Raw genomic sequence first — 13704 nt, forward strand, 5'->3', positions numbered from 1 at the left:
TAGCTAGGAATACAGGTATAATCCATTGGTGTTCTGTCTTGAGAAAAGATAGCCATAGTCTTAATACAGCCAGCCATCCTGCACAATTTTTCCCAAATCTGTATTTATCTACTAGTCTTTAAAAAACTTTTCTGACAGTACTGGAGTTTGAGCTCAGGGCCTTGCACTTGAGGTTTGATCATTTGAGCCATATTCCCCAGCTTTTTTTTTCTTTCATTATTTTTCTAGATTGCATGATGTGTTTTTGCTGAAGGCCTGTCTCAGACCTCCATCCTTCTATCTACTTCTCCTACATAGCTGGGACTAAAAGTGCATGGCACCTTGTAGCTGATTAGGCTTATTGATTGAGATGAAGTCTCACTAACATTCTGGGTGGTCTAGCCTACAACCATGTTCCTCCTGATCCACCATACAAGTAACTCAGATTATAGGTAGGTGCCACTATGACCAACCAGAGTTATGGGTTTTGAGAAAGAATATTACAGAGGTCAGATTGGTCCCTTCTACTATAACCTAAATATTTTAAAATAATAATGTTTGGCCAATTTGAAGTATAAAATATTTTCCTAGTTCTAAAATACTATGGTTGTTTTTGTACAGCCTGATATATATCATATATATGCATATATGTATATATTAGGCAGTTGTATGGATTGAACTTAGGCCTGGGTGCTGTCCCTGAGCTCTTTTGCTCAAGGCTAGCATTCTACCACTTTGAGCCACAACTCCATTTGCAGTTTTCTGATGGTTAATTTGAGATAAGAGTCTCATGGACTTTTTTGCCAGGCTGGCTTTGAACTGCGATCCTGAGATCCCAGCCTCCTGAGTAGGTAGGTGGGAGCTACCAGTGCCCGGCTTAGTCTGCCATATATATAATTTGAATCTATCTAATCTGAATCTATCTAATCTGAATCTATCTATCTATCTATCTATCTATCTATCTATCTATCTATCTATCTATCTATCTATCTATCTATCTTTGCCAGTCATGGGGCCTGAACTCTAGACCTGGGCACTGTCCCTCAGCTTTTCAGCTCAAGGCTAGTGCTCTACCACTTGAACCACAACACCACTTCTGGCTTTTTCTGCTTATGTGGTGCTGAGGAATCAAACCCAGGGCTTCATGCATGCAAGGCAAGCACTCTACCACTGGGAGCCACCTCCCAGCCCTAGTCTGCTATATTTTAAAAGCAAATACACATGCTCTATTTGGGGCAAATTTTGGCCTAAAATTACATGAAAAAATTTATATCATTTCCAGTAGGGAAAGTGCACATAAACTAACACATGAACTGCTTAGATTAACTTTATACCTTTCTCAGAAGCCTTGTGTTCTGGATGGATCTCCAACATTTAGCGACTTATGTTAGATTTTACCAGGCTATGAACTCTTCCCCCCACTTTGGTAAATCTCACCCATATTGAAACAAATGTATCAGTAGGCCAAGCACAAAATTTAATTTTTAAAAGGGTAGAGGTTTATTATTAGGAATTAAAGAGATATCCAGAATAAGAAAGCTGCTTCTGATTTGAGAATTCTGTGATTGTCTGAGTGAGAAAAAGGACAGGTGAGAGTGTGAGGAGTGAAAGAAGACAGCAAGCAAACCATCTTAAGCAATCACTTTTGGGGGCTGGGAAGGTGGCTCAGTGGTAGAGCACTTGCCTTGCATGCCTGAGGCCCTGGGTTCGATTCCTCAGCACCACATAAGCAAAAGGAGAAAAGCCAGAAGTGGCGCTGTGGCTCAAGTGGTAGAGCGCTAGCCTTGAGGTGAAGAGCTGAGGGACTGTGCCCAGGCCTAGAGTTCAGGCCCCACGACCGGACACCTCCCCCCCCCCCAAAAGAAATCATTTTTGTAGCTGCATTTGTTTTCTTTCATGCTCATTTAATTTTATACTTGCAGTATGATTTCAACTTAGCTGATTTGGAGATAATATTAAACTGTCCTGATAAGAAATATAAGTACTGAATGCATCCTAATGATGCTCCAAATCACATTGCCTTTGCTTAACATTTATGCACATTTATTGCATAATTTCACCACTAAAATAAATCCTCTATATTTTAGAAGGAAGAAATGTCAAGCTAGAGACTGATGTGGTAACTCAAGCCTGTAATCATAGCTATTTGGCTGGTGGATATTGGAGGATGGCTGTTTGAGGCCAGCCCTGACATAAATGTTCATGAGACTGCGTCTGAGGTGGGTGTCTGTCACTCAAGTGACAAACAGAAAGATAAATAGGAAGATCACAGTCCAGACCTGCCTAGGCATCAAAAGCAGACCCTATCTTGAAAATAACTGCTACATAAAAGGAGTGGCATAGAGTGAAGTGACTGCAGTCATAGAGTGTCTGAAGTTAAGCATGAAATCCTGAGTTCAAACCTTAGCACTGCTTTCCCCAACACACACACACACACACACACACACACACACACACACACACAGAGGAAAAATGACAGACCAGATAAACTGTTGGAGAATTTGAAATCTGAAAGCTTGTCTGTGGAATCTATAACCTATGTTACAGATGAAAAGGTGAAAACCAAGTTACCAAAATTATACTCATAATTAGTGACTGAGCATAGAACAATCTCTGATCCTCAAGTCCTCACAGCCTGATTTCTGGCTTCTTTAGAGTAATAATAATGCCTCAGTTTGCCTTACTCCAGTATCTCTTAACACTCTATCAATGACTCCAACTCAACTAATTTCCTTGATTCTGAGTTTCATTTTCTGCATAATCCTTGCACTCAAGAAGATTATAATTTACTCATGAAGGGGCTGGGAAGGTGGCTCAGTGGTAGAGTGCTTGCCTTGCATGCATGAGGCCCTGGGTTTGATTCCCCAGCACCACACAAGCAAAAAGAAAAAAAGCTGGAAATGGCGCTGTGGCTCAAGTGGTAGAGCGCTAGCCTTGAGCTGAAGAGCTGAGGGACAGCACCCAGGCCCAGAGTTCAGGCCCCATGACCAGACTCTCCCCTCCAAATAATAATAATTTACTCATGAAGTAGGGAAGTTGGAATGTTGAAGGGAAAGTTTTCTCACAAATGTAAGAGCAAAGGAGGCAGTTTTTTTTAAAGATGTAGAAAATTATGGTTGATTATATAGTAGTCCCAAACAGATTTATTAGTTAAACATGAGGTGGGACCCTAGTATTGTTTTAGAATACAGATGGTAATGACAGGACTTAGTGTAGTAGTGAGGCTTGAACTCAGGGCCTTGAGATTTCCCTTGGCTTTGTCACCTCAAGGCTGGTGTACTACCACTTCAGCTATATCTCTACTTGCTAATATAAAGAATAATGGTTTTAGTATTCATTTTTCTTCAACAGAATGATTAAATTTAATATTCCTATTTTAAAATAATATTTGTTTTCCAAAGTTTGTTTCATATTTTTTTTCAAAAGGAAAAGACTGTATCTTATTTGTCTTTGTACAGAAGCTAATGGCATGATATTTGATATTTGAAATTAATGTACAGATATATTCTCTCTTGAGCCCAAGCAAATCTCTACTCCTCAAAGATAAAAAGGTTTTATGGGGCTGGGAAGGTGGCTCAGTGGTGAAGTGCTTGCCTTGCATGCATGAGGCCCTGGGTTCAATTCCTCAGTACTACATAAGCAGAAAAAGCTGGAAATGGCGCTGTGGCTCAAGGAATAGAGTGCTAATCTTGAACTGAGGAGCTGAGGGACAGTGCCCTGGCCCAGAGTTCAGGCCCCACAACTGACAACAACAACAAAAAAAGGTTTTACAGATAAAAGTTGTAAAGTTTACATGTACCTCGTGATATTCTAGTAATCTCTGGAAGTTGAGAAACGTGAAATTTCATGTTTGAAATTTAAGCCAGAAGCAATTTTTCTATTTTAACCTGGTAACAAGGGGGAAGTCAGGATATCTCTTTAATATCATAATATCAGGATCAGATAGCCTATCTTTTACAAGTCACTAAGTAGGATGCTATGTTTATTTTTAACATCAAATCTAGGTGGTCTGTATGCACTCATGTGCTTATATTTTGTTATTTGTAACTGATATAACTTAAAGAGAAGGCAGTTAGACAGTAAATAAGAGCAATTATTTAGTCTCCTGCTCAGCGTTTTTATTTGTCTATTCCAATTCATAAATCCCTGATATGGTCAAGAAGCCAACTTCTCTTTACTTACATGCAGTCACAGGCAGAGATTATGAATCTAAAACCACAGCAGGAAATCTTTCTCTTCGCTTTGGTGACTCCACAGGGCATCCATTGATGGCTAAGTTGTCATTTGCTCACTTTTGCCCTTGCTTGTATTTTCTCCTCACACAAATTTCTTGCCAAATGCTTCTGGAAAGAGCACAGTTGTTTTCACTGAGAACAGCCCACTGTTGGAGGTTTATATTTCTCCTGCTGTCAACTCCTGTAACTTGGTCAGACACGTTAGAGCTGTAGTCATAAGTAAATCACTGTTTTATGTGAAATTCTTCATTTTTATTGTGGAGGTGTTAAAATACAATCTAGACTCATGGGATGATTTATTTCCTTGCTAACTAGAAAGGACATGAATCAAGTATTTCCAAAATCATTATAGTTACCTCAATAGCCAAGTTGAACCCAAGTCCACATTATCTTCAGAGTGCTTTCTGCATCCCTAATCTTTCCTTCTATCTCATATCTAGTCTTTTAAGAGCAAATGACCTCCCTCCCCTATTGATAGTTGAAACAGTTCTCATGATTGCTTCTGCTATGTAAATTCGTAAGTACATCTTACTTGGGTTCCCCACATGTACAAAACTAGTAGGCTTGAAAGAGTGGATATTTTAGCAATGGAAAATTGAAGATTCAGAAGCTATGAAACTTATCCAGGCTGACACAGACAGCAGGTGGCTCTGGAGATGTTATAATTTTCTGACATTCTGATCACCATTTTGTTGTTTTCTTCCCCCCAATGGTTCCATGCACACCTGAAAAACTAAATACAAAGTTAGAAAGCATAAGTAATTCATTTGATAACTGGCCAAAAATAACTCATTTTGGGAGTGCACAAGTATAGGTGACTTTCTCTTTGGTTTCTTTAGAAACTCAGGATCCTAGCTGGAGTGGTGTGTGTGGTGGTGGTGGGGTGGTTGTGGTGGTGGTGGTTGTGGTGGTGGTGGTTGTGGTGGTGGTGGTGGTGGTGGTGGTGGTGGTGGAAGGGTGGGATCTATGCCGGGTGAGCCTGGCCACTCTTCAACCAGCTGCTGGCTACATTGAAGTTCTAAATTTCTTGTTGGCTTTTCCCCTCTATTTTACTGAAATCACATTTCCTTTAATTATATTTTGGGGAAATTTTGGTTTTCCACTTTTTTCTTTGGTGTCAGTACTGGGGCTTGAATTCAGGGCCTTGAGCTCTCTCCCTTGGCTTCTTCACTCAAGGCTAGCACTCTACCACTTGAGCCACAGCTACACTTTCAACTTTTTGCTGGTTAACTGGAGACAAGAGTCTCACTGACTTTTCTGCCTAGGCTGGCTTTGAATCATAATTCTAAGATCTCAGTCTTCTTACTAGGTAAGTTAAAAGGCTTGAGCCAGGGCTGAGAAGGTAGCTCAGTGGTAGAGCGCTTGCCTTGCATGCCTGAGGCCCTGGGTTTGATCCCTCAGCACCACATAAGCAAAAAGAAAAAAGCTGGAAGTGGCGCTGTGGCTCAAGTGGTAGAGCGCTAGCCCTGAGCTGAAGAGGTGAGGGACAGCGCCCAGGCCCAGAGTTCAGGCCCCACGACAGGACCCCCCCCCAAAAAAAAGGCTTGAGCCACTAGTGCCTGGCTTCTTGCCTCTTTTTGCCTTCTTGCCTCTTTTGTCTAATTTGTCTTCTGTATGTCTTTATTTCTGATACCTTTTTGTCTATAGTACCTTAGATTTCTTCCTCTGCTCTCACAAATTTCATTTGATAAAGATGTCCTTTTGTTCAACACTGCTTTTTCTTTCAATGAACATAGTATAAGCTTTGAAATTTTATTAACCTAAGGTTCAACCTCAATTATTTTGCCAGCTGTGTGACTTCAGACATGTTCAAAATCTCTCCCAAGCAGAAAAGTAGACAAATTAGAAGTCAGTTCATTGAGTTGCTATGAGAGTTTTAATGAAAAGTTGCTATGTACATGGTATCCAGCACAGTGAAGGCAATCCTAAATGTAAATTTGGTTCCCTTCACATGATTTGATTCCAGTCCCAGTGTGCATTTAGTTTCCTTATTTTGTATTTATACTGCTCTACAATGATGGTGATGGGAATAATAAGGTAAACATTAGACTAAGACTAATTCAGTACACATCCCCTAGACATATTCTACCTGCCCCAACATCTGTGTCATTGTGATGAATTTCAATGAAAGCATATGGGATTTTTCTGCTGGAATGAAAAATCTCAGTGACTCATATGTGCAAATAGCTTAAATCTTTCTTTTGGAATAATATGGAAAATACATCCTTCCACTCCAGTACCATAAGATTCACTGTGGAAAGACACATGGACTACATATATCTAGTTAGTTTATCATTCATGCAGGAACTAGATAGACTAGGTACATTTATTGACTTCCTGTTAGGTATCTGGCTTGTGGGAGCCTGGATAGTCTCCAGAGAGAGAAGTATGAGGAAGTTTAAATGGATAATGGATTCCTGAATTCTGATATATCTCTAGTTGATGTGGAGAAACTGGACAAGTTTTAGGTAAACTTGGAATCCATCTGATTTCAAAATAAGCCCAAGACGAAAGAACCTTGCTTAACATGATGATGAGTAATAGGAAGGGGAATATGGTGCCCTTGGTTCAATGCCACCACTGTTATTTCTACCAGATTTCATGGATTAATTTTCTGTTCCTGGGTACACATGCAGAAAAATGGTCCCAGTGAATGACTCTTTTTGGACTCTTGATTTAAATAAGAAATGTCTAAGGTAAAAGAACCAGAGGCATATATCAGCAGAGAAGCTTGTGTAAGATGGTATGTCCTGTTAAAGCAGAGGAAGGACTGGCTGGGATGGTTGCCTTTTTCATTGAGTGTCATGATGCCATCAAGACTGAGAAAGCTTCAATTCTGCAGAACTCTGAAGGCAAACCAAGTACGCCAGTGATGTGAAAAGTGTAGAGAAGCTTTTGTGAGAATGCTGTTTTTGTGTGGCATTAAGAGTACAATATGTTATATTTAAGATAAAAATAGTTCCTGCAAAAATGATACTCACGTAGGTGCAGAATGGCTCATTCCTGTAATCCTAGCGACTCAGGAGGTTGAGATCTGAGGAGCATGGTTCAAAATCAGCCTGGGCAGAAAAATCCATAAGACTCTTACCTCTAAGTATCCACCAAAAAGCCAGAAGTGGAGTAGCTCAAGTGGCAGAGTGCCATCCTTGAATGAAAAAGCTAAGGGCCTGTGCCCAGGCCCTGAGTTCAAGTCTCAGCACACACACACACACACACACACACACACACACACACACACACACACACACACCACGCATCTATGTATACTAGAATTCTTCATAGTACGTTAGGATTTGTAACTACAATACTATTTTCTATTTGTTAAAATGTCAATGATTTGAACACTGATCTGTGACCATTTATTTAATCTACATAATTAAATTATGTTAAATGAAGCTTGAAGTACCTGGATATTTTTGTCTGTCACATTTAAGAATAATTGTGACTAGCAGCAGGTTTTTTTCTTTTGCAGAATGAGGCTGTTGACCACTCAGAGAGACAGAGAGATTGAGAACACTTTCATTCAGAAAGTGATCATTTCAGAGGTATGATGATTCATTTTTTTTGGGCATTTCCATCAAGAGGATGGTGATTGAATTATCTGTGACCATATCAGCAAGGAGCTGGTCCTGTGATATTTCACAAAGGCCCTCATTTCTATGATGACAATTTCTTCTTGTAACAAAGAAGACAGCAAAACCAAAGGAAAAATATTCAAAAGAGTTTCAAAGGAATTAGCATTAGAAAAGAGCATACAGTGACTAGAAAATAATTGGAAAAATTTAAAAAGTTCTCCTTGATGGGGCACACTGCAATCACTAGCTTTATCCCTTATGAACTTTCCTTGCCTATTGTATTACGCTATCCTTTCATTTCCAAATGCCAATCCCTGAATTCAAGCCATAAATAAAGTGGGTGGTTTAAACAGAAGAATCTACTTTCTCATAGTTCTGGACACTTAGCTGTTGCTCTGAAAGCTGTAGAAGAGAATCTTTTCTTGCATCCTCTAGCTCCTGCTGTTAAGACAATCCTTGACATTCCAGACTCTATCATCATATGCAAGTCATTAGATTTAGGGTTCACCTTCATCAGGAATGGCCTCATCTCAACCAATTATATCTGCAAGACCCCGTTTCTAAGTAAGGTCACATTATGAGGCTCCATTTGGACATTATTTTTGAGAAGACAACAATCCATGCACTACATATTAGAATATTTATAGTAATATAGAGGATACTTATTTTGCCATTTTCCACTTTGAGTAATTAGATTTGAGAGGACAGGCCCAGGTAATATGCCCCTGAGTTTTTGCTGTCTAGTCCAGGGGCAAGCATAGAACAGAAATTTAAAATGTATTGAAAATTCAGTGATTTTTCTGATATGATTATCTTCTTCAGCTTCCTCTAATTGGATACCCTCAATCTCTTCCTACCCTGACTTTTATTTGTACTTTGCTTTCTTTGGGCTTTGTTCCATCCTCAATGTATCACTGTTAGTTTTGTCCTAACTGGTTCCTATAAAATATGAACATCACAAAGAAAAATGTTAGAAAGAAGTGAAATGATGTTACCAAAAACAAAATAACAATATAATCTAGTTTATTATGGAATATCTCTTTCTTCCAGATATTTCACTGATTATTTTATTACTAGAACTTTCTCAATTGTAATTCCTTAATTTTCAAATACTGTATAAAGTTCCTACCTGCTTGAACACAGGGTTTAAAAAAAAAAAGAGATACTGTATTTGTATTACTAGGAATTGAAGTATAATTGTATTTGTAAAGATACAGACTACATCTCTGTCATAAAGTTAAAAAAGGAAAAAAATCTCTGTAGTAGTGGTTACTCAATAGTCATAGTAGGTATTTAAGCAAGACTGGGGTGCTAATGTGCTAGGTCCACAGCATGAGTTTGTACTGTGTATGAAACTTCCTTCCAGCTTGTTACTCAATGCTGGAGCTGTTTTGTTTAACATAGGATCTACCATCAATATGTGGCTTTTAAGTTCTTGAGATGTGGCTATTCTAGACTAGGATATGTTATAAATAAAACATATTCATAATATCTCAAATACTTCATATAAAGAAAGAATGTAAAAGACCTTGCTAATAATTTCAGATTGATTGCATGTTCAAATTATATTTTGGATATGTTGGGTTAAATATAATGCTGGAAATTTCCTCTATTTTTTGTTCATGGATCAATCAGTGCTTGTAAGTTCAGAAGTGTTTGTTTAATGAACTTAGATGTGCTGCCATTTGATGTGTACATGTTAATGATAATTTCCTCTTGATGAATCATTCCTTATGTAATATGAAATACTTTGTCTCTTCTCACTGATTTTAATTTGAAATCTGTTTCATTCCATGTAAGTATGGCTATCCCTGCCTGCTTTTAGGGTCTGTTTACTTGAAGGAGCTTTTTCATTGTTTCCCTCCCCCTTCGGTTGTAGGATTTGAACTCAGGGGCTGAGTTCAAAAAGCCTGAGCTCTTTTAGCTCAAGGCTAGCACTTTACCATTTTGAGTCACAGACAGCTCCATTTCCGGTGGTTAACTGGAGGTAAGAATCTCACATACTTTTCTGTCCAGGCTGTATATGAACCATGATCTTCAGATCTCAGCCTCTTGAGTAGCTAGGATTACAGGAGTGAGCCACCAGAGCCTGCCTGTTCTATGTCTTTTGATTGGAAAGTTAAGACCAGTTAACATTCAATATTAATATGGAAAAGTATATTTCCTGTCACTTGATTGATTTTTTTAATTTTTATTTTTGTACTGGTTTTGGGACTTGAACTCAGGGCCTGGGATAGTTCCCTGCATACTAGGTAAGCACTTTACCACTAAGCCACATTCCCATCTCGAAAATATATTTTAAAATTGAATACTAGAAAACAAATGCTATGGTTTAGATATGATGATTTCAGATAACAGGAAGGGAGAGAAAAGCAGAACTAATGGAAAAAAGTAAATGGGAGAGAGTAAAAGGCCCATACTAAAAAGTAAAACCTAAAAAGTAAATAAAAGGTAAATGGCTTATACCAAACATGTATGTATATACACAAAATAAACACAATCAAATAAAAAGTAACCAAGTTAAAAAGACATATAAAACAAAATACGGATTTTTATTTTTATTTTTGGTACCAATCCTGGGCTTGAACTCAGGGCCTGGGCACTCAGGTCCTTGAGCATTTGTGCCAAAGGCTAGTGCTCTACCATTTTGAGCCATAGCACCACTTCTAACTTTTTGGTAGTTAATTGGAGATAAAAGTCTCATGGGTATTCCCGCCTGGGCTGGCTTTGAAATATGATCCTCAGATCTCAGCCTCCTGAGTAGCTAGGATTATAGGTGTTTGCCACTGGTGTCCAGCTCAAAATATGAATTATTGACTGGTTTCGTGTGTGAGCCTGTTTCTATATGTATACCTCTACATGGGGTCAAAGGAGCTGTGTAAATCCCATGGTTTATGTCTTAATGGGAGGGCTTTGTCAGATTCAGTATGTGGATCCAGAAGACAGGCTCTGGATAGTGAGTATTTTATAAGCTTCAGGCTCAAAGCATCAATGCCACCCTGCCTAAGGTGTTAGAATTCTCTCTTGTGGAGTCAAGGACAACTGCCATGCCCATACCTTTAGAATTCCTGCAGCCTGGAATGGCATCTTTGCCAGGTGTTTTGAATTGCAACTTCTCTTCAAGCTATCTAGCAGCAGCCCCTATGATCAGCCACCACATCTGTTGTGTGACTTCCAAGCACCTTCACCCAGCAGTGTCATCAGGCATTCCAGGCTACCACCTGTGGCAGCTAAGCTGATAATGCTTTCTTACTCAAGAGGACTGAAGGAAACTCTGAGGAAAGTAAGTTCTCTATTATCTACAGTTGAGGGTTAGCTACTTTTTATACTCAGGGAGTCTTGGGAACAGAGAATCATCTATCTTCAGTCTGAGGAGGCTGGTTAGAGTTTAGCAAGTTATTAACCTCCAAATCCTGAGAGAAGAATTTTCTCTGTCATCTAATACTAATTGCTTGGCACTGCCCCAGAAATCATAATGGCTTGTGCTGACTACTGGAGCAAAACCCCACCAGGACAAGTGTTAAAAAATACCAATTTATGTAAGAAGTCTTACAAGCAAGAGATAGGGATGGCAAGTTAGACTTTAGGATAGTGGACTCCCAGTGAAGTTGAACTAATGGAACAGAAGGAAAAATATTATCAAACTAGAAAAAAAATTCCAGAGCCTTGAAGGTCAGCTAAAACAAAAGTTTGCATTCCAACCGAAAAAGCAGTGGTAGTCTGAAGGTCAACTGGAAAAAAATCCAGATAGAGAAGATATAAATGTAGAAATGGAGGAAGATAGGAGACATGGAAAAATGAACCTCAAAAAACTAAGCATTCAAATAATAGGATATAATAGGATGTTTAAAGGCAAAAATGTAATATGTAGAAAGGAAATAATTTATCGGAAGAATTTATTTTCTCATTCGAAAGAAAATGATTGAACATATTGAGAGAATCCAAAAAGTTCCATTAGAAAAAATGTAAATATTCTACCTCTCAACAATTCTCGTGAGTCTGTGTGTGTGTTTGTGTATATGTATTCGCATGTATATGTTGTTTCTGAAGCTTGGACACATGGCCTCAAATTCTTTCTTAGGTTTTTCATTTAAGACGTAGCTTTATACTTTCAGGTTTTTGCTAGTTAATTGGAGACAGGAATCTCCTGGGCTTTCCTGATGAGGCTGGCTTTGAACCATGATCCTGAGATCATGGTTCCTGAGAATCTAATGTTATAGGCATGAGTCACTACTGCCCAGTCTCTGGTGGAAATTTCTGAATTCCAAGAAAACAGAAAACCTTCAACATTAGATATTATACAGGAAAAAATGAGACTAGTATTAGTAATCCATAAACCCCATTACAACAAAAAGATGTAATTAATCTCCTCAAGACAAATGAAAGACACTTTCCACATAAGCAAACATGCTTATTTTACACTGCTTAAATACTCTACCCAAGAAAATGATCAAAGCACACAATTAAATCTAGAGTAATTGAAACTAAACAAATGCAGTTTAATCAAAACAAATCTCTTAAGATAGAGAATGATGAAAAAAGTATAATGATATATAGTAAATTACATGCACACATACATACATGCATGTATGTAATGGTAAGTACTGAAGCAAAAACAAAGAGCATATTATAAGAAGAAAACTTAAACAATAGGTTAGATACACATTTAAAATTTTTTTTTATTGTAAAGATACTATACAGAGGGTTACAGTTACATGAGTAAGGTAATGAGTACACTTCCTATTGAGCATTGTTACCCCCTCCATTGAAGTACCTATATAAAGCCTATAGAGGGAAACACATACAGAAATGTGTACAGAGAGATCAAGAGGTGTTGTAGAAAATGGGGATGTAATTATTAAACAGACCATCTTATCATATACTGTGGTTTGAATATGATCTGTTCTTCACAATTCATGTCTTGGAAGCTTGATCTTCAATGTAATCATATGGCTTGCTTAGAAGGGATTAATTCCCACAGAGCTGAATTTGGTCTCTCAGGGCTGGACCCTGAGAGTGTTATCTTTCTGCTTCTCTGCAAACATAGAGCACTATGTGGCCCTCAGCGGAAGCCAGGCAGATGTTGGTGTCATGCTCTTAAACTTTCAGAACTGTGAATAAAATAAACATCTTTTCTTCATATATTCTCCATCTCAGGCATTTTGTTACTACAACAGAAAACAGACGACGACACTAGGATTGAGGAACAAATATTCAAATACATTGTCTTGATGAAGTATATGGTATTTTGTTTGTGTGTATGTATGTTTGTGTGTGCGTGTGTGTGTGTGTGTGTGTGTGTGTGTGTGTGTGCGTGCGCACGTGTGCTGGTGCGAGGGCTTAAACTCAGGGCCTGTTGTACACAAGGTTGATGCACTACCACTTGAGTCACAGATCTATTTCTGGCTCTTTTATGGTGGTTAATTGGAGATAAGAATCTCATGGACTTTCCTGCCTGGGCTGGTATTGAACCTTGATTTTAGATTTTAGCCTCCTGAGTAGTTAGGATTACAGGGGTGAGCCACAAGTGCCAGGTTAATTATTTAAATGGAGAAATGTATGTATGTTACAATTGCTATCAATAGAAAATAACCCTGTGTGTTTGTGTGTGTGTATGTGTGTGTGAGTGAGAGTATGAGAGTATGTGTGTGTGCAAGTCAAGGACCTGCACTCTGTCCCTAAGCTTACTTTGCTCAAAGATAGTGCTCTACTGTTTGAGCCATAGCTCAACTGCTGGCTTCTTGATAGTTAATTGGAGATAGAAGTCTTGTGGAATTTCCTGCCTGAGCTGGCTTTAAACTTCAATCCTCAGATCTCAGCTTCCTGAATAGCTAGGATTAAAAGCATGAGCCACCTGTAATCAACTGCTATTTTTAAAATAATTTTTATTGTAAAAATACTGTACAGAGGGATTA

Source organism: Dipodomys merriami, unplaced genomic scaffold (genome assembly GCF_024711535.1).
Source record: "Dipodomys merriami isolate MVZ:Mamm:240054 unplaced genomic scaffold, mDipMer1.0.p SCAF_2, whole genome shotgun sequence".
Classification (NCBI taxonomy): Eukaryota; Metazoa; Chordata; class Mammalia; order Rodentia; family Heteromyidae; genus Dipodomys; species Dipodomys merriami.